The 25,841-nt window shown below is 43.5% G+C and overlaps 4 non-coding genes across 4 annotated transcripts; 2 read left to right on the forward strand and 2 right to left on the reverse strand.

Moving 5' to 3' along the window:
• Positions 1-16,059: 16,059 nt before the first annotated feature.
• trnat-ugu (transfer RNA threonine (anticodon UGU)) lies at positions 16,060-16,133 on the reverse strand. Its single transcript has one exon. It is a non-coding gene; the product is annotated as a tRNA-Thr (tRNA).
• Positions 16,134-18,493: 2,360 nt separating this feature from the next.
• On the forward strand, positions 18,494-18,575 carry trnal-uaa (transfer RNA leucine (anticodon UAA)). The gene has a single exon. It is a non-coding gene; the product is annotated as a tRNA-Leu (tRNA).
• A 1,161-nt stretch (positions 18,576-19,736) lies between these two features.
• On the forward strand, positions 19,737-19,851 carry trnal-caa (transfer RNA leucine (anticodon CAA)). Its single transcript has 2 exons — positions 19,737-19,774; positions 19,806-19,851. It is a non-coding gene; the product is annotated as a tRNA-Leu (tRNA).
• Positions 19,852-25,334: 5,483 nt separating this feature from the next.
• On the reverse strand, positions 25,335-25,416 carry trnas-cga (transfer RNA serine (anticodon CGA)). Its single transcript has one exon. It is a non-coding gene; the product is annotated as a tRNA-Ser (tRNA).
• Positions 25,417-25,841: the final 425 nt, after the last annotated feature.

Below are 25,841 nucleotides of genomic sequence, written 5' to 3' on the forward strand. Positions count from 1 at the left end.
TCTCCACCCATGTTTACCACAGCAGCCTGGGATACATCTCATCAAGCCTGGGATATGTATCCACCTTCAATCTCTCTGGAACATCTAACTTCTCCTCCTTTGTGACAGAAATTTGCACACAAATTCCACTTTTCCCTTCCCTGAATTCTCCAACGACAACGTCCTTTTACCACAGTGAACACAACTGAGAAGTATTCACTGAAGCCTCTGTACATTCACGTACCTGCTTTCATCACCAGTTTTACCTGGATTTGTCAACTAATGCTCCTGCATGTATCTGTGTGCCTGTTCTGGTTTCTATAAGTCTTCCTGCATCCCACCTGTGTGTGTCTTCCTGCCTTTCTTTCTCTGTGTGTTTGCCTGCCCACAGAAAAGTGTGTGCGTCTTCCACTGCCTGTGTGTGTACATGCCTCATTTTGTGACTGCTCTGCTTCCATATGTTTGTCAGCTTGTCAGTGAGATTGCTTCTTGGTCTGTGTGCCTTTCTTTTCTTCTATGTGGACCTGTGCTTATGATTGTGTTTGTATGTACCTGTGTCTGTGACCGTGTGAGTATGCACTTGTGTCTGTGATTATGTACCTGTGCATCTGTGTCTGTGAATGTGTACGTGTGAAACTGTGTCTGTGGTTGTGTACCTGTGCATCTGTGTCTGTGATTGTGTACGTGTGTACCTGTGTCTGTGGTTGAGTATGTGTGGACCTGTGTCCGTGACTGTGTCTGTGTATCTCTGTAGGTAAAAGTATCTGGAGTTCTCTTTCCCATTCATTCTTGATTTTATCAAGTTACTCTGAACGTATATTCATAACTTGATCATAAATGATTGCTCAGAGGCCCTTCTGATGAGGATTAAAACCTATTTTTTCCGGTAATTTCAATTGGTGTCGGAAAACAAGCTAAAGTAACTTAAAAAAAATTCTGTGTAAATATCAAAAAAAATGTGATCTAGGCAGATTTTATGAATTCGACAACTGTTCAAAAGATTAAAAAAACAGTCATCAATGAATAAATCTCGAAAACAGGTTATTCCCTTCATTCTCCATAAGAAAAAGTCTGAGTCAATTCTAGATGGTTGAAAGAAAAAAAAATTGAACAGGACTTGCTAAATAAATTTATACAATGCAAAAAAATTACGAAATTGAAACAATATCCGTATTGTATGTTTAACCATTGGATTAGTAATTTGTTTACTCAATTTAGTAAGTGCAAAATGGAATGAAGCTCCTGAAATAGAAACTAATGAAAATCCTTGCACTGATTCACACTCAATGAAAATCCTTGCAGTGATTCACACTCAAGGTGTACCCAACAGGGACAATGAATTACATCTAAACCTTGTGCGCAGAAAATTAAGTACCAAGTATTAATTGTTCAATAGCAAAATCTAGAATTCAGCAAAGCCATACCACCATCCTTTTTTTTAATCTTTGGAAATATTTCTAACTTAACCTTGGGTTTTTATTATGCCATATATATGAAAGAATTTTGGAATCAATAGTGTCGAGAAAGGGTTTCGAAATAAAAGTTGGAATCAACTGAAATAGATACAGAAGTTTTGGTAAAATGTTCATCTTAACTTCATTAATTCGGCCAATCAATGATAAAGAGAATAGGGATCATTAAGTAATTAATTGTTTAACATAATTAATTAAAGGTAAAAGTTCACTTTAATTAAGTCCTTGTGTTTCTTGGTAATTTTAACACTCAAGTACGAAAAGTAATCAGTCATTAATCTAAATGGTAATTGCCTATAAATTGGACTTGCATGTTTAATGGAAGAAATTCCCTCTTATTAAGATTTAATCCATAACCGGAGAAAACGCTAAACTGAGGAAGTCGCGATGATACTGCAGGGATAGATTTCTCGGCGTTTGGAGATATAAGGTAACAGGTCATCTGTATAAGGAGATATCTTATGAGTCGCTTTCCATGACTAACAACAAATGTGTCAGAAGAATCCAGAAAGAAAATTGCCAAAGGTCCCAAAGCAATATTAAGTAATAAAGGACTCAGAGGGCAAACTTGTCTTGTGCCTCAAAGAAGCCTGAACAAGGGGGATCTCTGATTGTTAGTAGGTGTTGAAGCCATAGGTGTGTGGTAAATCAGTTTGATCACGGATATGAAAATTGAACTAAAATTAAATTTCTCAAGCGTGTTAAATAAATAATCCCATTCAACTCCATCAAACGCCTTCTCGGCATCTAACGAAGTAGCACATTCTGGAATTACAGATGAAGGGTGTATATAATATTCAATAACCTCCTAATATTAAAATGCAAATAACGATTCTTAATGAATCCTTTCTGGTCATCAGAAATAATTTGTGGAACTACCTTTTCCAGTCTAGAAGTCAATATTTTGGGAAAAAATAGAATCCACGTTCAACAAAGAAAAAGCTGTCTATGATGCACATTCAGTAAGATCTTGATCCTTCTTAAGAATTAAAGAAATAGTTGCTTCATAAAAGGATTGTGGTAATTTACCCACAGATCGGGCATCTTTAAAAATTTTACCTCACCAGGGATGAGAGAAGGTCAGAAAAGGATTTAAAAAATTCAACTGTATACCCATCAGGACCAGGTGTTTTACCCGAATTCATTGAAGAAATTACTTTCTTTATTTCCTCCTCTGAAATGGATGCATCTAATATTAAACTTTCATTCAGTGATAATTTCGGAGTCTTCAAATTCCTTAAAAAATCATGCATTGATGTAGAATCCTCAGGAGATTCTGATTGATATAAAGAAGTATAAAATTCTTGAAAAGATCTGTTAATTTGATCATGGTCAACCGTGTAGTTACCATCTCGTTTACGTCCTTTAATAAACTGACGTTTAGTTGAAACAGCTTTCAGTTGGTTGGCCAACAATTTACCAGATTTATCACCATGTATATAAAACTGACTTTTGGTTTTGCATAATTGATTTTCAATTGGAGATGTTAATAATAAACTGTGTTGTAATTGAAGTTCTGTTCTCATTTTATCGAGCTCCAAACTAAGAGCATCAGAGTAATTTTGACGATTTCTTTAATCTTATCAGCCAATATATGTAATTCATTATCAGTTCTTTTTTTCAGTCCAGCAGAGTATGAAATAATTTGAACGCTGATATAAACTTTAATGGTATCCCATAATATCCCACTGGAAATTTCTTCAGTAAAATTAGTTGAAATGAAAAAGGAAATCTGTTCTTTAATGAAATGGACAAAATCTAAATCATGCAATAAAGAAGGATTGAGTCGCCATTCTCCAGCACCAGAGGGTACGTACATTAATTTAATTGATAATTTCAATGGTGCATGATCGGAAATGGCAATTGCATCGTACTTACAGTCAGAAACAAGTGGAACCAATCGTGCATCAAGAAAAAGTCATCAGTCCCACAGTAATTGTGACAGACAAGAGAAAAGAATAATTTTTTTTATCATTTGGGTGTTGAAATATCCAAACTTCTAAACTTCCGGAATCAACTAAAAAGAACTAAAAATAACTCAGGATGATCCACATTAGTGCATAAACATTAACCAGAACATTCTTTTGTTATGAAGTAAGCCAATAATTATTAAAATCGACCATTCGTGTCTGAAATTGTCTCATGATGAACAAATGAAATTGAGGAGTCTATAAAAATAGAAACTCTTTTCACCTTTGTTTGTGAGTTAGAATGAAACTGTTAACCTCTCCAAAATCTAAAAAAGCGCTGATTATCCTCTTTCCAAAAACGAGTCTTCTGCGCAAAAATAATCTGAGCATTCAGAGTATGAAAAACTTGAAAGATCTTCTTACGCTTAATTGAATTATTCAAGCCGTTTGTATTCCATGTAACAAAATCAGTCATCTTATCCATTTTAATAGACCAAAAAAAATATGGTATGTAAAGGGTTAAACTTGTTACTAAGGAGATTCATTAACAGGAAGAGGAATACAAGTTCAAAGAGGAGCCGAATATGACGACAGTTCAGATATATATCCCAAAAACAGCCCCACACCCCACCCATCAAAGCCAGAAAACTGGCCAAGAGGCAGCTAGAACGCTACCCAATATTGTTTAACCCCGAGAATTTGGTGGCAGGTCTCCAAATTTAAAAGAATGCAAGGCACCATCAATAGACTAACCAAAAAAGAAAGATTAGCCAAGAAAATTCTTCAAATTGCAAGCAGACTTGCAGAACATACACTTATTTTAATTCCAAAGAGACAAAGGGAATCAGTCACTCAGTTATTTTTTTTAATTATTACCCAAACAGAACCTTAAAACTGTTAAAGTAAAATAATAAAGAGAAAAACAAAACATGGGAAGTATGCATGTTCCAGAACCAAGCACGAAAAAATTAATGGAAGGGCAGGAAAATATCTCCGGGCACAAAAATTCTTCATTTAGTTAATTCATCTTCCATGTGTGCCAGACAATCTTTGATACAGTTTAAGGTGGTTCACAGGACCCATATGTCCAAGGACAAGTTAGCCCATTTTTCTCATCTTATAAATCCTTCATGTGACAGATTAATTCGAAAGTGGCTTCCCAGACACATACGTTTTGGTCCTGTCCCCTTTTGGAAAAATATTGAGAAGACATATTTTAACATTATTTCATCTCTATTGAACATTAATTTACAACCTCATCCTATTACTTCAATTTTTGGGTTACCAATGATGGAACATTGCCATTTATCTGCTTCTGTTCGTCGTATGATCGCTTTTGTCCATGAATGGCCAAGCGATCCATTTTGTTCAAATGGAAGGACCCAATACGTCCCACCACATTTCAGTGGTTTTGTCAAACTATTGCATGTTTTAACTTAGGAAAACTTAGGAGTGGTACTATTGATCCTTCGCTTAAATTTCAGACAGTTTGGAGTCTATTTATTCAATATTTCCATATGATATAAGCTGAAACTTTTCAGATCCCTTTCAATCACCCCGAAATACAGAGGAGCGGAGTTGACGACATTATATATATTTTTTCTTTTCAATTGAAGAAATATCCGTCCAATTCTTTTTGAAGTTTTTGTTTTTTTTTGGTTTATTATCAATATTTTTTTGATTTGGGTGTTTTTCTTCCATATAATTAAATTTCGTTTCTTTTCAATCTTTTCTTTTGTATTTGTTCACTTAATAACAGAACGGGAGGTCTGGATTACTTTTTTTTACTCCTTGTGATTATATATATTAACTGTTATGATTGTTATCCTGATGTATTTGCACCAGATGTATAATTACTAATGTTATATGTATTATTCTGTACTAATTTGAAAGTTAATAAAAAGATTGAAAAAAGAAAGATTATGTATGTGTGGACCTGTGTCTCTGAGTACGTGTGCACCTGTGTCTGTGATTATGTACATGTGGACCTGTGTCTGTGGTTGGGTACGTGTGCACCTGTGACAGTGATTGTGTGCGTGTGGACCGGTGTCTGTGATTGTGTACGTGCGTACCTGTGGCCGTGATTGTGTTTGTGTAGACTGTGTGTCTGTTTTTTTTTCTGCCTCTCCCCATTTCATGCTCCCATTCCACCTGCCCTTCTGTGTTTTCTGCTCTGTCTGTCTGTAAACTGACTTAAGCATGTGGTTACTTCTCTAAATGCACTCTCCTGCTGGCGTGTGCTTGTGTGCCTGTTTCCATTTGTGCATTGAACCGTCTCAGTATTTGATGGTTTCTGTCTCTGTCAGTCAGTGTTCCTGCCTCAATCTTGTGTTGTTCCTGTCTGTGTGGAGTTCTGCCTGCATATGACTGTGTCTGCATGTGCAGCTGCAGGAATATTCCTGCATGTGTCTGTGAGTAGGCATGATCCTCCCTTTAAGTGATCCACCACACACATTGAGAGAGCCAGACACTGATTTTTTTTGTGACTGCCATGGTTTGCAATTATGACTGTCTATCTGTGTGTGAATGTACATGCCACTGTCTGTGGGATGCTTCCCCTGCCCTTGTCTCGGTGAATACTTGTCCCTCAAATTTTGTGACGTGTCTGTCTTTCTTTTTCTCTCTCTCCTTTTTAGTGCCCACCTGTGCATGATTTGCACTGTCAGCAAGTGTCACTTCCTTTGTCTCTGATTGTCCCTGCCTCTGACTTGTGGTGTGCCTGTCTATGTCTCGATTTCTCCGTGCCGATGTCTCTGTCTGTTTCTGCATCTGCAGCTCACGGAATATTCCTGAGTGCTTCTCTGGGTGGGCATGACCCTGCCTTTCAGAGATTCACCTCTGATATTTCAAGTGTCAGCCTCTTAATTTGTTTACTTATCCCTCAAAGTGTATGTGCCAGTGCCTGTCTGCCTCTCTCTCTCTCCTTTCTTTGCACATGCTTGTGCATTATTTCTTCTGCCTGGCCGTGTTCCTGTCTGTGTCAGTGAGAGTCCCTGCCAGTGATACTAAAGGCCCCTGCCTCAGTCAGTGTGTGACCTCGCCTCTGTTAGTCAGTGTTCCTTCCTCTGTCAGTGTGTGTTCCTGCCTCTGTCAGAGTGCGTTCCTGCCTCTGTCAGTGGGTTTCCTGCATCTGCATGAACAGACTTTGTCCCAATGTGCTTCTCTATGTCTCTGTCTCTGAGCCCTTCTCCCTCTGCATCACATTACAATTACCACTTAAGTACATACCATCTTCCTTACTCTCCCAAAAGCTTTCTGTGGCAGGTGCTCACTGTAATTCTCAAAGTCGAATTTGGGTTCACAACTAACTTGCAGCAGATCACAGGCACAGTGCATCACATCAGCAGTATTCACAATCAATTGTCATCAACATCGAACTCATTGCTACAGGAGTGCATGCTTCTACTCTCTGTCCTTACTCCTGTCTAATCATGTACCTCACCATCCCTTTTAGTTTACTCCTATCTGCATGCTCCTCTCTCTGCTGTGCCACCCTGTCTTTGTCTGCGGTTGCCTTTTTCTGTCTATGACCCTGCCATGTCATCAAACACCTCTCTCTTTTCATGGTAAATTGACCTGGCAGTCCACCGCCCCTTCCCGGCACACTTCAGCTGCATCGTCTTTCTCTGCAGTGAACACAGATGAGAATTATTCATTCAAGGCGTTACATGCATCTGCCTGTATAGGTGCCGGCCTTACATTCACAATGTGTGTCCGCCTCTGCGATTCGCTCCCCTTCATCTGTTCTCTCCCTGTTTCTTGGGTCCTTGTGCGCCGCATCAGTTGACGAGAGATCCCCTGTTGCATTTTCCTTGAGCAAGTGACAGACTCAGTGCGCATGTCCAAGCGGCCGGCCGGCCAGGGACGGAGCTTTGTTCCTGGCGTTACTGGAAAGATGCTTGCGCCGGGTGACGGCCATTCAGCAGCTCGAAACTTGCCGATTTTTGCGGTGGCTCTCGGCCGGTGGTGACAGGAGGAGCGAGGCTACTACTCCACGCACTCCGAGACGAGGCTTCCGCTGCGGAGCTTCGCTCCCCGCGGGGCAGATGGCAGCTCACAATGGAGAACACACACCAACGCTTCTTCCGTTCTGTGCACCGCTGGTGCGCGGACACGGCGGCAGGAAAGCGATTCGCTGCGGAACTGCAAACCTCGTGTACCTAGTACGCATGCGCAAAGCTTGGCATGGTTTGCCCTCTGGGAATTGTCGGCAATCATTGGTGGAAGGGACAGACCGATACCTCATTCTAATTTTTCAACGGAAATGCTCGAAATTCTCACCCGGTCCGGCTGCATCTGTGGAAGTGAAACAGAGTTAACGTTCAGTTCAGTTTGCAAGAATCTCCTTTTCTTAAAAAAAACAATCGCTCCACTTTATTTGCACAGATGCTCAGCGCTCTGGTTTTCAGCTTTTTATATTTTCCGGGCCGGCTTCCAGAACTTTACACTCAGGCCTCCTGTGTTTAAACTGACTCCCACCTCGCGGTGGGAAGATTCTGTGAGTGTGGCGCTGCTCTATTCCGCTTCTTCATGACACCGACAGCGCCAACTCGGATTCTCTGGTGTGACCGTGAACGTGTTGGTCTGACAGTCCCTTTCCTGCACCGGTGGTAACACGCTGAAACCTTTCCCCAGCTCCTGCTTCCTCCCAGAACGGAGCGACTTCACGGGACTCCTTTCCTCTGTTTTATTGTCAAAGTTCTACGGCTTACATTTTCTGTGTAAAATGGTATAACAGTTCGGCGTGGTTTCTGTAGTGCAGCGGTCATCACGTCAACCTCATAAGCGAAAATTCCCCAGTTTGATATTGCGCAAGAACATGATTTTGGATTCTGTTCCATGTGGTGAGGTGAGTGCTTCTTCTTGTTGTTCCTATTCACCTTGGAAACAGAGGCCAAGAGATTTTGCTTGATTCAGTTAAATTCATCATACCTGCTGTGAAACCAAGTTACCTCCGTCATGTTTGCGCTTTCTCTCTGTCTCTCTCTCTCCCTCTCGTCATACCACAGAAGAAATCTTTCTCTCCTCGTCTGTCTCCCGCTCTGTTTTATTTTCCCACTTTCTGAAGCAGACGGTTATTTAGGACTGAAGGAAGGAGAAGTATCTCGATTCAGGTGAATTCTTCCATGGGACCGCTGTGAAGACTCAGTCAATGACTTAATTTAGCAGAGACAGAGTTCGAAATCCGGAAACTGAAGGAATCAGGGAACAAAACCAAAGACAGAAATTATCTTGAAATCGACCAAACATTGTTGAATGGAGGATCGAACTCGACGGGCCGAACGACCTGCTTGTGATACAGTTGATTCTGTTTTTCGCCACCTTCCAGTCTTCCGCTCACAAATTAAGTCCCATCTCTTCATCTACTCTCTGTCCCTCTCTCTGTCGCTCGCTCCCTGTCGTACTCTTTCCATCTCTGTCCCGCACACACGTTTCTGCTCCGCTTCCCTTTCAGTCTCTTGCTCTTCGATGTTTCCTATTCTGTCCATCACTGCATTCCTTCATCGCGCCTCCTTACTCTCCTTCTTCCTCTCTTTCTCAGTAATTTCTCTGCCGCAGTTATTCATTTCAGTCTCTCAGAAATCTCGCACTTTGTCTTTCTATTTCTCACACACAACAAGTATCCATCAATAATGTCCCACAAAAAATACGGACACATTCAAAACGGAGTCAATGACTAAATCCGTGCTTCCATATGAAATAGCGGTGGGAAGGAAAGGGTGTGTGTGGCAGCTGATGCTGGTATGAACTGGGGAGCAGACAGACAATAACACAGGCGGTGCTGAGTACAGACTGATCAGTACTGGGCTCAGCGCCCGCGGGAGATGTTGAGGGTGAAGAAACAACCGGGATCCAGCTAAAAACCAAGACTCGAAGACATGCCGGCACCTCAGAAGCTCGGCGATTGCTGACAAAAAATGGACGCTTACTGGGTACCGGGAGTTGGTGAATTGGCTGCGTATGGATATCTGCACTCAGTAAGAGATAGTTGAATACGACAGACCGATAAATAAATAACTATTATGTTTTTTTCTGTGCAATTCCTCTTCTGTTTCGGCCCCGTTTTCGGGATATTTCGGCCCAGTCCAATCCGAGTGTCGTCCCGAAATCAATTTCCCTATCCGTCCGCTGTAAATAACACAGTGCCACGAGGTCGATTCGAACAAATAACTTTATTAGCAGTGCACCGCTAGGAGAATTCTCTTCACCACTCACTAAGAGTCGCTTCCCGAGTTCTCTCAGTACAAAGGGGTAGACAGAGATTTATACAGGTATTGTCACGGACACTTTAATGAGTCAGGTTCTGGAGTTCTTGGTTGAGCAGGAAACCGACAAAGGGCTACTGCAGATGGACAAAGAGCAGCCTCACACCACAGGTTCAGCTAATCATTTTGCAATCGGGTGAGACAAAGGCAGGTATCACCTTCATTGTTTGAGACAGCCTTCCCATTTTCCGTTAAGATTGACCATCATCTCCATAGTCAAGCATAATGGGAATCTAATTCAGTTCCAGACACAGCAATTACCACACAGCAACCAGCCCAGGAAAGCAGTGTTGTGGCTGTTCTGGCCTGAAGGACACTTTTTAAATCAGTATTTCGAGCAGCCATAATTCTCATCCGTCTTAAGATATCAATACAGTTATAGTTTGATACACCTCCTCACAAGTGGGTATGCAGTCCACAGGACTGAACTCTTTACATCAGCAGCAGTGAGGAAGAAAATGAGTTTTAAATGGGAATAGAATGAGAAAGTCTTAACCAGTCGGTATCAAAGCTTTAACAGTCGAATAAATCAAGCTCACAATTCCTGTTCAAGGAAGGTTAAGGCTGACGGAAATAGTGATCGCTGGTTGATGTAGAGAATTGAGAATGCTCAGGTAAATGAAGGAATTCTCAGCAGCAGGGATGAATCGAATCCATTGAGGGGTATAAGGATTGTAGGAGAAGACGAGAGGGAAACCAGGAGGACAAAATGGGGACACGACATAGGTTTGGTGGAAAAGGTCGAGGAGAATCCTAAGGTATTCTGTGGATATTAAAGCAAAGGGTAACAAGGACGAGAACGTCCATTCAAGGATCAGTGAGATTATCCATGTTTCGAGCCACAGGGAGATTGGCGAGGTCTTAAATGGATATCTCTCGCTTGTATTTTTCATGGAGAAGTTCATGGAAGCTGGAGCGTTCAGGAAAGTGAATAGTGATGTCTTCAATCATATCCACATGACAAAAGAGGAGGCACTGGGAGTTTTAGAGTGCATCATTGTGGTTAATTCCCCGGGCCTGACTAGGTGTAGCCTTTGTCAATGTGGAAAGGAAGGAAAGAAATTGCTGGAGCTCTAGCAGAGATTTTTAGAACATCGTTAACCACATGAAAGCACCCCGAGGACGGGAGGGTGTCCAATGTTGCTCATTTACTTCAGAAGAGCTTCAAGGAGAAGCCAGGGAACTACAGGCCGGTGAAGGGATTTATGATGGGAAAGATGCTTGAAGGTATTCCGAGAGACAAGGTCGACCTGTATTTGGGAAGGCAACGATTCAATGGGGATTGTCATCACGGCGGAGGAAACTGACTCACGAATTTGATTGAGGTTTGTGGAGATGACCGGGAAGATTGACGAGGCCAGGGCGGTGGACATTTAAAGGAAGATGGACTTTATCAAGGCCTTTGAAAATGTCCGGCGTCGTAGGCTGTTTTGGAAGGTTCGATCACTTGGGACTCAGTGAGAACCAGTCAATTCGATGTTAATTTGGCGTGGCGCTGGGAGTCGGTGGCCGTTAGTGGAGAGTTGCATTTTTTTAATGGAAGCCTGTGACCAGTGGAGTTCCGTATGGATCTGTGCTGCAAGATTTCTGGTATAATGAAGTAGGTTATCTGAGATCACAAGACATCAGTCAACTTCAATGTGGCCAAGGACGGGTAGATGAATTGACTGGGACAACTGCGAAGTGTCATATTTTGAGATGTTAAACCAGGTTCGGAGTTACCCAGTAAATTAGAGCTCCCTGTAGAGTGTTGTAGAAGCGAGAGACCTCAGAGTATAAGGACATAGTTTCCGGAATTTGAAGACACAAGTCGAGAGGTTGGTAGAAATGATGTTTGTCACGCTTGCTCTCATTAGTCAGGGCACTGCATACAAAGTTGGGACGTCATGTTAGAGCTGTACATGACATCGATGAAACCGCACGTGGAGAACTGTGTGCAAGTCTGCTCGACTCGCTGCAGGGAAGATGTCGTTAAGCTGTCGAGGGTGAGAAAATATTCACAAGGATGTTGCCTTGACTGGACAGCTTCACCGAGAAGGAGAGATTGGATAAACTGGGGCGTTTTCGCCAAGAACAACGGAGTGTGAGGAGTGACTGTGAGGAGGGGCACAGCTAAATTGGACTATTACTGTCTCTTTTTCTTGGGTAAACTAGAATGAAAATGAAGCTCATACGTTTCAGGTGAAAGGAAAGATTGAAGGGGTTCTGATGGACAGATTGTTCACGCAGATGGTGGTATGTTTATGGAAGCGGCTGCCAGAGGAAGAGCAGAGGCGGGTGCAAGTACAGATTTAAAAGACATCCAGGCAGGCACCTGGATGGGAAAGATTTCGAGGAATATGGGCCCAACTCAGGCAAATCTGATTGGATCAGGGAGATTCATCCGTTAGCATGGACGTATTCGGCCGAAAGACCAATTACCTTGTTGATTATCGATATGACTCCATGAGATACGTTGAATCCGAGAAACGAGTAGGAGAATGAAGATTTGTTTCAGAGTTATTTGACCCCCATCTCTCAACTCTCATTCAGCACATCCAATACCGCATTGGTGCTGCTTCCTGACACAGAGTTCAAAGCTCTTATTCCGATTTCTGCCAATTTCTATCCGGTGCCACCTTCACGTGGTCCCTGTCTGACACTTCCTTTCCATTTCTCACTCTCACGTTTTCCTTTAACTGACAGCGAGCTGCTTTACAGCTCTGTTGGGAACACGAGAATATGATTATCTGAAATCAAATATTCGAAAAATCCTTAATTTAAGAAAACTGCAGAGAACCGACGAAGGCGATGCTTTGAAATAGCCATAATTCGTTCAGAAATCCCCACGCGGGAATTTTAAATTATTAATTATAAATAATTCTAATACATCAATGAGAAAGCGTTATAAAGCTCCCGAAACCTCTAGCAATCAATTCGCAGGGAAAGCGCAGAATGGGAAATGGAATTAAGTTTCTGATCTGTGTTGATGCACCGTTATATTTTCTGTCCATGCGCATTGACACCAGCTTTCTCTGTGGCGCAATCGGCCATTCGCGTTCGGCTGTTAACCGGAAGGTTGGTGGTTCGAGCCCACCCAGGAATGGTGATCTCAGGTTTTCTCCCCGACATTCAACTCTTCTGAGGGCGCTGAAACAGCAAATCACCATTTCCTCAGAGGTGAGAGCTTGAAATCGTGTTGACCTTAGTGACTGCTAAAACTTGACATGTATTTTGCATGAGATGTGGATGATATGCAGCTTATATCTGTAATGGAAATCATATGGATCATGTGAACACTGAAGAATGAAAAAAAAAACAAAGAAAAAAACTTTGCTGGGTCCTTGCGCTGAAAGGCAACCAGGGATGCCGGGTTGTTCTGTTGCTCAAAGACAGCATTTCCATGTGTCGATGACGTCTGAGATCTTGGAAACTTTAACTTCCACTCCCTACACAGATCATATTTCCATTTTACTTTTATTTCAGCTTCATTCCACATTTGATCAGCAGTAAATCTTCATCCCAATTTTATGTTCAAATGTTTCAACATGAACAATACGCATTGTAATGGAAATTGGACAAGAATTGTGATTCCCGTCATTATTCTACTGATGATGCTCGATCATCATTTAATGGGTCCTCGGCGTTTCTACCCAATATTCTCCCACCGACTGCGATGCTGAAAAAACAAAATGCGCCGCATAAACATGAGCCTTTCAGCGATAAAGTTACGGAGGCAGAGAGGGATATAGCAGGAAAGCAGGCTTTTTCGTCCACCCAGTCCGCAAGAAATGTTCACTACCAAAAAAAGGCCAATCTTTCTTTATTCTTCCAATATTCCTATTAATTTTCCCCAGAGTCACTTATCCATTCACTTATCAAATATCCATAACCGACACACTGTGGACATATTACGGTGACCAAAGAAGCTGCCAACCTTCGTGTCCTTGGGACATGGGAGGAAACCAGTGAAAACGTAGGAAATCCACACAGGGCGAGGCGGAACTGGACACCGCGCCCACACATGACGAGGCGAGGACTGAACATGTATCTAATACGTCTGGGCTCGTTGGTGCAATCAACAACGCGTTGGACTTCTATTCTGCAATTTACTTCAAACTGAACCACTTTACGTGTAATGAAACGGTGCTTTGCAACTGAATGGAGCAGTGATTTAAACCACGGCTTGAAAGGGTATTCCTTTTACAGTGGGCTTGGCAAGCATGTTCCCGACATTGCTCGCAATCCAGTAGTTGTCAGTTATTTTCTCACCGGTGCTGTAAAATATTTACTGAGCGGCGCTCTCTGCAAGAGGAGAAACGCACGTTAGTCTCTTCTGCGCAGATTCAAATATGCTGCTGCGTTATCTGAAGTTCGTGCCTTCCAATTGTTTGCAACATCTTATCGAGGAATCCGGTGCTGCAATATGATGGAAACTGTGGGACTGGTTTTGTCGCTTCTTCAGTGAAAGAATGAAAGGAAGCGAACACAAGTCTGCGTTTGACGAAATGCGATGTTCTCTTTAGTAGCTTTAACTAAATGCATCAAAGGGGGCGACTGTGGGCTCTTTTGCCTGGAGTACCGAGCCTTTGATTATTGCAAAGACGGGGGAGATAAATACTGGACAACAGGGGACTGATACGACAACGAGATTGGCTGGAATGCAGAGTTAAGTGACTGAGCGTCTGGGTGCTCTTTGGTCTTTCCGATGTGCACGGATGTTTTTGTGTAGGTAAGTGATTTATATATTTGGTTGTCTTCAGCTACTCAACTTCTTCCATTCCATTAAGGTTGCAGTTATGACAAGCCCCTTGCATTCTGTTGATTGTAATTCAAACATTTTCTAGAGTAAAAATCGACAAATTTGTCTTCTATAATTCAGGAAATAACGTCAATTTTTATCCGGAACCTGTCCCCTCATAATATACAAGAGCCCAGTTTATGCTGTTCCCAATCCTCGCAGAAACTCCGTTTCGAAATGGTAATTTTTATTTCTTCTTTGAATTAATACCCAGACTGAGAGGGCAACGGGTCGAACCATGCATACGGAACAGTTTCTGGTGTGGTGCATGTTTTCATGATTGCAGTAAAGGCAACGGCGAGTAATTGTCATTAAATCATAAAGACTTCACGAAAAACTCGTCCAATATCGGACGTTTCTGTTCATATGTGTTCACACACATTAGAACGGTTGTGAATACCCAGAGGGGGTCCAGAAGAGATTTTCTTGTATCGCAGCCAATGTGAGCGATGTCATTTGCAATTTCAATCAACGGAACCTCGGATTGCTTCATGAAGAACATTGAGAGCACACTTTATGGACACATTGATGTTCATGCCCAGGTCTCGCTGGACGGAACAACACAGGTAAATAGGTTGGAGAGAGCACTCTGTGTATCCACCGGAAATGTCTGAGTTGAACCCTTTTGACCCATATCGACACTGAGAGTACTCAGGTAAATTAGTGTCACTGCACTGATGACTGGAAAACCTTGTGGTCTGCCACCTTGCCGTCTGACGTGAAAAACGTTGACTACTTCTGTCTCTCTCCGGTCTACTTTGAAGAGATATTAAATGGATTGGAAAACGGGAAGCCGCATCAAGCCTCAAACACTGTATCTGGGACAAATAGTTTCAAATCCAACACGTGGGGCTCAGAACTTTCAAGATTAACATGTTCAACCAATGACCGTTGTTATATAATGAACGAAAAACAACTCCAATGTGCGGTAGTGTGGCCGAGCGGTATAAGGCGCTGGATTAAGGCTCAAGTCTCCACGAAGACGTGGGTTCGAATCCGACCACTGCCATTGGGTACAAACCTACTGCACCCAATATTACCTGTTGTAGTATTAAAAATAAAACTGGAAATGTTTTGCAGAACAAAATCTAAAAAAAATCACAAATCACCGTTACGATGATCCTGCATTGGTGTCAGGGTCAATGTTGTCACTGCAGGGCTGCAGAACAGTCCTGAGTTGCTGTGGGAGACTGTGGAGAGGTAGTGATCGTGGCCCATATTTATAAGAAACAGATGGGTGCAACAGTATTCAATATCAACCTGCATTCCACCTCATGTCTTCAGCGCTGCTTCTACCGTGTCTTGAAATACACAGCCAACTGTTTGGAGTTCGAGTCGAAAAGTCATGTTCACTGCCGGGTGGGATTGCTTGTCAACAGGAGCTGCTCAAGGTCACAACGCAGGACTTGGCCACGTTTGCAAACGATTGTCACCCAAAACTAACACCACGCCGCATAAATGCGAGGAAGCGGAAAACAGTCATCGGATACGTCATCTGCTTGAAACGCTCGCCCTGTTTCTTGCTCCGCAGACACCAACGGACCTGTTGTGTTTTGGGGGCTGTTTCTTTGTTCTGTTGCTTTTTGTTTTATGTTTGGAGGTGCTTGCCTGGAACCCACCTTCATCACACGGCTATTCACTTCATAAATGAAAGGCTCCGCTGGGAGTTGAACCCAGGATCTCCTGTTTACAAGACAGGCGCTTTGACCAGTTAAGCCACGGAGCCCTCGCGCCGTCCCACATCTGTGTTAATGAGATGCTACTTGCATCAACTTCTTTTGTTCAGCTGCTGGCGAGGGAATTGCTTCAGATTCTGCTCATTTCTTCAGATTCACTGCTCCTTCTACTTCCAAACATTGTATCACCGCATCCAGGAACGGAATCTCCGCAGTGGCAATGCCGCCTGATTTACTGAAAGCTTCCTAGCTACATTAGCAGCACTTCACACTCCAGACCGTCACCTCGACTCTTTATGTTTGATCCCATCACAGCTTCAAGAGAAGGTGTTCTTCAAGAAATTAATCACATGCTTCTGAAATATCGCACCGGGGTGAAAATGAAGAATATTTCCCTGAATCCACCCCCGGAAACGTCAATGCACCTTAATCTTTTCCTTGGCTGCAGTAATGAAATTAGTCCTCTCGCTACCTGTCGTCGTCAGGATGGCCGAGTAGTCTAAAGTGCTGCGTTAAGGTCGCAGTCTCTACTAGAGGCATGGGGGCGAATCCCACTCTCGACCGTTAGGCATTTTAAATCTTGATTCTCCCTCCCTGCTTTCTCCCACTGGCCACCTACTTTGTGTTGCCCCATCCTCGCTTTGGCCATTGAACAAACTTGTCCTTCCACTGATCACATGTCTTCCCCAATTTACAATTTTTTTTCGTCCTATCGCCCTTCGCGTTCTTCTTCTGTTCCTCTCGACTGTCAGGGACATCATGGTTCAGCCTTCCCTAACTCTCTCGTCCCTTATTCACATCCGTTGTTTCCCAAATATGCAGTCATCTGCTGATGGGAACGGTGAATGCAGTAACAGCCCAGAGGGAGGAATGTCGGGTTGGACATTTGGGGAATGAAAATGCTTGGTGAGCTGTGAGGCAGAGAGGGACTGAAAACAAGTAAAATACAGACAGTGCAGGAGTGAAGTGGAAGAGTTCGACGGTGACGCGACAGAAGACTTTCAGGTTCAGGAAAAGGACGATGAACGTAACTAAGCGGAATGTGAGATGGAGCTGAACCAGTTGGTCCTGGTCAAAAATCTTCTTCTAGGCTATTTAGCTAAACCCCTCTACTGCTGCTCCAACAAATATTCATCCACCCCATTCAATATTATTCCAATGATCCAGCTTCCATCTCCTGCCCTGGGAGAGAATTCGTGAGCTTCACCACCCTGTGCGTGAAGAAAATTTTAGGTACCTCAGTTTCAAGTGGCTTGCTCTTTATCTTAGAGTTCCGTCCCCTTGTTTGTAACTCTTCCACTGGTTAAAACATCCCAATACCTGCCCTGTCAGCCTCCATTAAAATCTTTTTTATGGTCTGATTAATGTCGACGCTCATTTCGCTAAACTACAAGAAATTGGTGACCGTCATAGTTCGACATGAAGAATTGAATGAACTAACATAGTCCCATGATATTTAGATGGAAGTGACAATTCCAGCCCAGCTTACATTGTTGGTGAATATTTCCAATCAGTTCAGTTAACAGAACAGAGGCCCACTTTTGCAGGAGTCTCGTGTGTGAACTGAGTTTCATGATATCAGACACCAGTCCGCTGTTTCTCAAAGAAAACTGCTTTGTCTTATTTCACGTTGTTTACATTCCGTCTGTTTGCAAATAATTATCGATTTCAAAGAGTGCAGGCGATTTCCATGAAGATGGTTTTTCACCTAGTGTGTGAAGAGAGCATCTTATCACTCAAATCAGCAAAAGTTTGACAACTCCATGAACGTCGAGTAGATTAACCATTTGGGGAACCGCCCTTGCGGGGAACAGCTTCAAATCCGCGCAGGTGTCGATTCTCCTCTGACCGGCTGAAGAATGTTCCGAAGAGTTCAGCCAAGGTGTCATTCATCGTGACCCCACGTCATTATCCATTCTGCAGACATTGAGATATTTCAGAAATGACCGAGAACGAATCGTCCACAATCAGTCACATGGTGGTATCCAGTGGAACAACGAATGGACTTTACCGCAGTGTTGAACATCGATCGGGGCGGTTGAAACATCGAGGAGGCCGTAACTTTGCCTGTCCATCACACTGCATTGAGCAGTTGAAGGGACACACTCGTTTCTTCACTGTGAACGAAATTCCGTGTCTCACGGAGCCGGGAACTCCACTCTAATCCCATGCAGTGGAAAATTCGTTCATACTCGGCAGAGAAGCCAATGACTTCTCCGCACCCTCAGCTTCTGAACTAACGAGGTAGAAAATATATCTCCAAACGGCACAAGACGTCTATTCAGATCGAACCAATGACTCAACCTCTTCACTGCTCTCTCTCTCTTGCTGTAAACAAAACATTTTTTAACCCACACTTCAGGATCAACAACCTTTGCTCCGATACAGTGCAACAGTAAACGTAGGCAGAGCTGCGATGGCCGAGTGGTTAAGGCGTTGGACCTAAAATCCAATAAAGATTCCCCACGGAGGTTCGAACCCTGCTCGCAGCGCTCACATATTAAGACACAAGGACCAGACGGGCAACAGCCGCTGATAATTTTAACTTACAACCAGGACTCCCCGTGCCTCACACATTCCGGCTCTATCTATTGGCAGAAGTGTGCATCCTTCGTGTTCAGGTGACCAGATACATGAGGACAGGTTGGCCCATCATAGGTCCGAGGCTTCCTTTGTAGAGGGGAGATGCACTATTTATATTCCGACAAAACAAGTCATCTTTTTTTTCTGGGTCGACTTCATTATTTTTTCGAACTTGATTAAAAATGGCAGAACGGTGCATCCTTCGTGTTCAGGTGACCAGATACATGAGGGAAGGTTGGCCCATCATACGTCCGAGGCTACCCTTGTAGAGGGGAGATGCACTATTTATATTCCGACAAAACAAGTGATTTTTTTTTCTGGGTCGACTTCATTATTTTTTCGTACTTGATTAAGATTTTCAGGTCAATCGTCTCATTACCAAACTCAAGGAATTGAAACAGTTAAAGACACACTGGACACATCGCCATCTGAGGAGTGAATTGGACCCTTGACTTTGTCTCTGTCGTGGAGATGGTGATGATATCTGATACTTCACCTGTCCCTGCACTGCATCCAGTCATGCTTGCCTGCAGTTCTGACAGAGTCCACCCCAGAACATGAGCTGCCCTCTGATCCTTCTCCCTCTTCTTTGGACATTGTGACCCTGTCCTTCCACTCCAGACACGTTCCGATATGTTTCTGCACCTGCAGTTGTTGCAGATCACTGGCAACAGGCGGCAGAAGCTAGCGGGATATGGCCGAGGGCTCGAGGGCGAACGCCGTCATTGACCGCACGGTCTCACTGCCCGGGGTTTGACGTGGCAGAGGATCTCATTCCTCCCCCGACCCATATAATGAGCAATCTGGACCTGCCGGCAACTGCTGACCACGGAATAACGTTCCTATACGTGGCCTGACCTGGTAATGATTTCACAGTTCTCATTCTCGTGGTATCTCACGTGAAATGTTTCGGTGAGTTGATGGCTGAATATGAGGTATCACAGCATAAAGTTTAGGCAGTACAGTTTATGGTTTCAAACTATCCTGCCTAACAATTTATCAACACATGCTTTTGGTCTGTTCTCAAATAAAACCGTTTGTGTCGGATGTGAAGAGGGTTATGCAGGGCTGTCAGGGTGGCCGAGTGGTCTAAGGCGCCAGACTCAAGGAATGAAAGTCCTTCCGTTGAAACGGGGGTATTCTGGTCTCCAACTGGGGGCGTGGGTTCGAATCCCATTCCTGACATCTGCTGATTTTTAAATTTGTAATTTTGACTTTTGCAATTGACGTCAATTCATTCCAGTTAACAGGACCGGAGATGTTTAGGTGGAGAAAAAAGTTGAAAAATCACAGTGCGGTTCTCTCACAGCAGCTTGAGATGCAGCGGACACAGAGTGCGGGCGGTGATCAGCGAAGGCACTTTGGAGAGGAGAGTCTGTGACATCTTCTCACCACTGGTCATTGGTTGGACAGAGTGACGTTGGTGCCATTTGCGCAGGTTGTCGGTGACAGTTTTGTTCACATTTTTGTTTAAATGAAGTGTGGGAACAGAGATTTCACTACAGTTTAAGTCACGTTCTAAATGAAACATTTTTCGGGGAGCTCGGTCCCGTGGGTTTCACGATTTGCTGGATAAGAGAATTCGGAGACGCCACTTGCGGTTGACACGTCAACGGGAGCTGCCAACAGCTCGGCCACTCAATATGATCCTGGCTGCTTTGCCCCAGGCCCCAACCTCTGCTCTTTACCAGTTCCACAGAGTCTCGATTTCCTTGATCTTTCAGAAATATATCCATGTCCTCTGCAAATAGTCCAGTGACAACCTCCACAACTCTGCGTCGTGGAGAATTTCAGAGAGCGACGATGGAGAATCAAGATATTCAAACTAACCTCAGTCTTAAAGGATCATCCTTGCAATTATTTTTCCTCAACAGTTCCTCTCCGACAAAAGGACACATCTCAACATCTCATCAGTCATGGTCCATTGGAACCCCACACTGTTCAGAATGGCCACCCCTCTATTCTAAACAGTCCAGTTTTAACTTCATCAGTTGTTGTTTTCAGCACGCACATCCATCCCGGGAGTTAGGTTAGTCCATGCGTTCCCAGCCGCCACCAATGCTACCATATCCGTTACCGATGCAACAGAGGAAAACTGTGCACATTACTCCAGGGGCGGCCTCTCAAACTTATACAATTGTATTAAATGAATGTATCTGTTTCTGATCTCCAATCCCCTTACAAAAATCGACAAACTGCCAGTTGGTTTCCGAAATACTTAATACACCTGCCTGCTAATCTTCTGTGGTTTCATGCAGGAGGGAACCTCAGTCTCCGGATGCTCTCTATAGACTCATCTGCAGGCCAGGACTGAAAAACATGCCGGGACTTCAGAAACGCGGCGATTCCAGACAACAACTGGACTCTTACTGATTACCGGCAGTTGGTGATTTGGCTGAGTATGGATCTCTGCACTCAGTAAGAGAGAGAGAGAGAGAGAGAGAGAGAGAGAGAGAGAGAGAGAGAGAGAGAGAGAGAGAGAGAGAGAGAGAGAGAGAAATAAATAAATTTTATGTTTTTTTTAACCCCGAACTGCGACTGAAAATATAATTCTTCTCCTTCGGCCCCGTTCTTTGATCTTACATTTACTCATTAACATCGACTTTGGGATATTTCGGTCCAATCCTATCCGAGTGGGTTTACAGTCCGGCGGAACAGAATAAGTTATCAATGGGAAAAGAATGAGAAAGTATTTACCAGTTGGCACAAAGAATTTACCGGTCGAATAAATCAAGCTCACAATTCCTGTTCGAATGAAGGTTAAGGCTGGCAGAAATAGTGATCGATGTTTGATGTAGAGAATTGAGAAAGGTCAGGAAAATGAAGGAAGTCTGCGCAGCTGGGATGAAGCCCTCAAGCAGCATGAGGAATGCGGGAGTAAACTTGAGAGGGAAATCAGGAGGGCGAAAATAGGACATGACATAGGTTTATCGGGAAAGGTCAAGGAGAATCCTTAGTTATTCTCTGGATATTAAAGGTAACAAGGACGAGAATGTACATTTAAGGATCACTGAGGTTATCTTTGTGTGGAGTCACAAGGGATATGGGGGAGGTCTTAAATGGAAATGTCTTGCCGGTATTTACCATGGAGAAGATCATGGAAGCTGGGACGTTCAGAAAAGCGAATAGTGATGTCTTCAATCATATCCACATGACAAAAAAAAAAGAAGCACTGGGAGATTTAAAACATATAATGGCGGTTAATATCCCGGGTCTGACCACGTGTAGCCTTTGACTTCGTGGAAAGGCAAAACAGAAATTGCTCGGTCCCGGGAATAGATTATTGGAACGTCGTTAACCAAGGTAAATCTACCGGAAAACGGGAAGATGTCTGGTGTGGAACCTTTACTTCAGAAGCTCTGTAAGGATTAGTCAGGGAACTGCTGGCCGATGAAGCTATTTATGATGGAGAAGTTACTTGAAGGTATTCCGAGAGACAGGATCTACCTGCATTTGGTAATAGGGAGAGTCAGGACGGTTTTGTGCCGAGCAAACTGCCTCACTAATTTGATTGAAGTTTGAAGAGATGACCCCAAAGATCGATGAGGTGATAACGGTGGACATTTGTAGGAATATTGACTTTCGAAAGGCCTTTGAAAAGGTCCCGCGTGGTACACTGGTCAGGAGGTTTGAATCACATGGGACACAGTTACAACAAGTCAATTGGATGCTAATTTGGCGTGGTGGGAGGAGTCGGAGTCAGGTGGTGGAGTGTGGTATATTTTATTGGAAGGTTGTGTCCAGTGGAGTTCCACATTTTGGGATGTTAAGTGTCGCATTTTGGGATGTTACACCTGGGTAGGACTTCGGCAGTAAATGAGAACTCCCTGTGGAGTGTTGTAGAACCGAGAGATCTCAGAGGATAAGTACACAGTTTCCGGAATTTGACGACGCAGGTAGACAGGTTGGTGGAAACGATGTTTGTCACGCTTGCTCTCATCAGTCAGAGCACTGAGTACAAAGTTGGGACGTCACGTGAGAGCTGTGCATAAAGTTGGTGAGGACGCACGTGGGGAACTGTGTGCAAGTCTGGTCGACTCGCTGCAGGGAAGATGTCGTTAACCTACAGAGCGTGCAGAAAATATTCACAAGGATGTTGCCGTCACTGGACAGCTTCATTTATAAGAAGAGACTGGATAAACTGTGTTTTTTCCCTTGGAGCTTCGGAGGCCGGGGAGTGACTTTACTGAGGTTTATAAAATCACGAGGGCCACAGATAAGTTGGATTGTTACTGTCTCTTTTTCTTGGGTAGGATGAACAGTAAATGGAGGGCATGCATTTCGGGTGAGAGGAAAGATTGAAAGGGATCTGATGGACAAATTGTTCACACAGATGGTGTGTGTGTGTGAAATGAGCTGCCAGAGGAACTGGAGAGGCCGGTGCAAGTACAGAGTTAAAAGACATACAGACAGTTACATGGATTGAAAATGTTGCGAGGAATATGGGCCCAACTCAGGCAAATAAAACGAGATCAAATTTTTCTCATTCGTTAGCTGGGACGTATTGAGCAGAAAGGCGTGTTACTGTGCTTTATCACTTCATGACTCTATTTGAGACATTGAATCCGAGAAACAAGGAGAGAATAAAGATCTGTTTCAGGCCCTCTTGAGCCCCCTCACCAACTCTCTTTCAGTACATTGAAGACTGCATTGGTTCTGCTCCCTAACATAGAGGTCAAACCTTTCATTCCGATCTCTGCCGATTTCCACCTTGTTCCACCTTCACATGAACCGTCTCTGACACTTCCCTTCTCTTCATCTCTCTCACTTCCCTTCTCTTCATCTCTCTCACTTTTTCTTTTAACTGCCACTGAGCTGCTTTACAGGTCTGTTGGGAACACGAGGAGACGATTCTCTGAATCAAATATGACCATCTCGTTAATTTGAGAAAATAACAGAGAGCCCGTAACACGGGAAATCGTATGGTTAATTCTGATTGATTCTGATCCATCAATTGGATAGCAGTGTAAAGGTACCGACATCTTGTGCAATCAATTAGCAGGGAAAGCGGAGAATAGGAAACGGAATTAAGTTTTTGATTTGTGTCGCTGCACCGTGAGATTGTCTGTCGATGATCATTGTCATCAGCCGTTGCTGTGGCACAATGGACCAGAGCGTTCGGCTGTTAACTGAAAGGTTGTGGTTCAAGTCCATTCAGAGACGATGAGCTAAGGTTTTCTCCCCGACATTTTACACTTACGGAGACGCTGAAGCAGCAAATGACCATTCCCTCAGAGGTGAGAGCTTGAAATGATGTTGACCTTGCTGAATGTGGAATCATTACACGCATTTTGTATGAGATGTGGATTATTTAGAACTTATATTTGTAATTGGAATTACATGGATCATATGGAATGAAAAGAATGAAAAAAACATACAAGTAAAAGAAACAATGCTGCTGCCTGACGGCAGGGAATGTCGGATTGCTCTGTTGATCAAAGACAGTGTGTTTCCATGTGTCGATGACGTCTGAAAGTTCTGAAACTCCAATTTCCTCTCCCTCCAGCTATCATATCTCCTCTTCACATTTATTTTAGCACAATTCCACATTTGATCAGGAGTATACCTTCCAAACAATTTGTGTTCAAATATTTCAACATGAACAATAAGCATTAGAATGGAAATTGATCATGAATTGTGATTTCAGTCATTATTTCTTGATAATGCTCGTTTTTCATTTAATGGGTCCCCAGTGATTTTCCGAAGTATTCTCCCACCGACTGTGATGCTGATAAAGCCAACTGCGCTGCATAAACGTGAGCCTTACAGCGATTAAGTCACGGAGGCATGGATGGAACTAGCAGGAGAACAAGCCTTTCGGCTACAGAGTCTGCAAGAAACGTTTACCACCAACATAAGCCAATCTTTCTTCATTCGTTCCATATTCCTATCAATGACACCCAGATGCTATCCATCACCAATACAATCGGGACACGTTGCGGTGGCCAATGAGCTTCTAACCCAAGTGTCCTTGGATCACAGTAGGAAACCGGTGAACCTGCAGGAAACCCACATAGTCAATGGCGGAACTGCACACCACACCCTGACAGGATGTGAGATTCGAACTCGGGTCTAATGCATCTGGGCTTGGTGGCGCAATGAAGGACGGGTTGGACTTCTAACGTGTAATTTACTTGAAATCGAACTACTTCACGTGAGGAAACGGCGTTTTGCAATTGAATGGCGCGGTGATTTAAAGCACGGATTCGAAGGTATTCCAACTACCCTGGACTTGGCACGCATGTTCCGACTTCTTTGCTCGCAATCCAGTAGTTTTCAGTTATTTTCTCTTCCAGTGAATAAAGGTTTGTTCCTCGTTTTCCCCACATACCTTTAATCCTTAATTATGCAGAACGGCAACTGGTCCTCCCGGTCGAACGAGATGGCGCCCAGTCACACCCATGTTATCCTCCCAACCCGAACGTCTTTGGAAGGTGGAAGGAATCGGGAACACCCGGAGGAAGCCCACGCATTCACGAGGAGAACGGACAAACTCCGTGCAGACAGCGGCGGGAATTGAACCCTGATTGTAGGCTCTGTAACCGCGCTGTGCTACCGTGCAGCCTCAAACGCGTCAGCGAAACAGTGGAAGGCAATCGATTTAATAGCAAAAGCAGATGATTTTCAGCCGATCTCATCGGTGTGAAAATTCACTGTAACCTTAAACGCGCTGCGAGCAGGGTTCGAACCTGCGCGGGAAAACCCTATTGAATTTCGAATCCAACGCCTTAACCACTCCGCCATCGCAGCTTCCCTCTGTTAGTTTCCTCTATTTTGATCCATCTGACGACAGCCATAGCCAAGTGACTTTAATTTGTTGCTTCCTGTGCCGTTCTTCCGCTTCCACCACTGCTGAGTAGTCTGGTATCTCCATCAATTATCACGGAATATGAGTCGCCCTTCTCTGCTTCATGAGATTTTCTGTCCATTTCCGTCTTGCAGATGATAAATGTTGCATCAGGATGCCTGTTTCAGGGAACGATTTGAGAATGTGCATCCATTCAGAGATCTTAACTGGAGTTTCATTAGAAAGGGAAAACACTGCAACTCAGTCTGAGAACGTGGACCATAAGCAGTGACAAGTTGTGGGTTCTGTTCTGAATCTTATTTTTATTCCAGCGGTAATTGAAAGAATTCCTGAATTCTGCTGTCAATGTGCGGAGTGTTAATGTGTT

Source organism: Pristis pectinata, chromosome 34, assembly GCF_009764475.1.
Source record: "Pristis pectinata isolate sPriPec2 chromosome 34, sPriPec2.1.pri, whole genome shotgun sequence".
Classification (NCBI taxonomy): Eukaryota; Metazoa; Chordata; class Chondrichthyes; order Rhinopristiformes; family Pristidae; genus Pristis; species Pristis pectinata.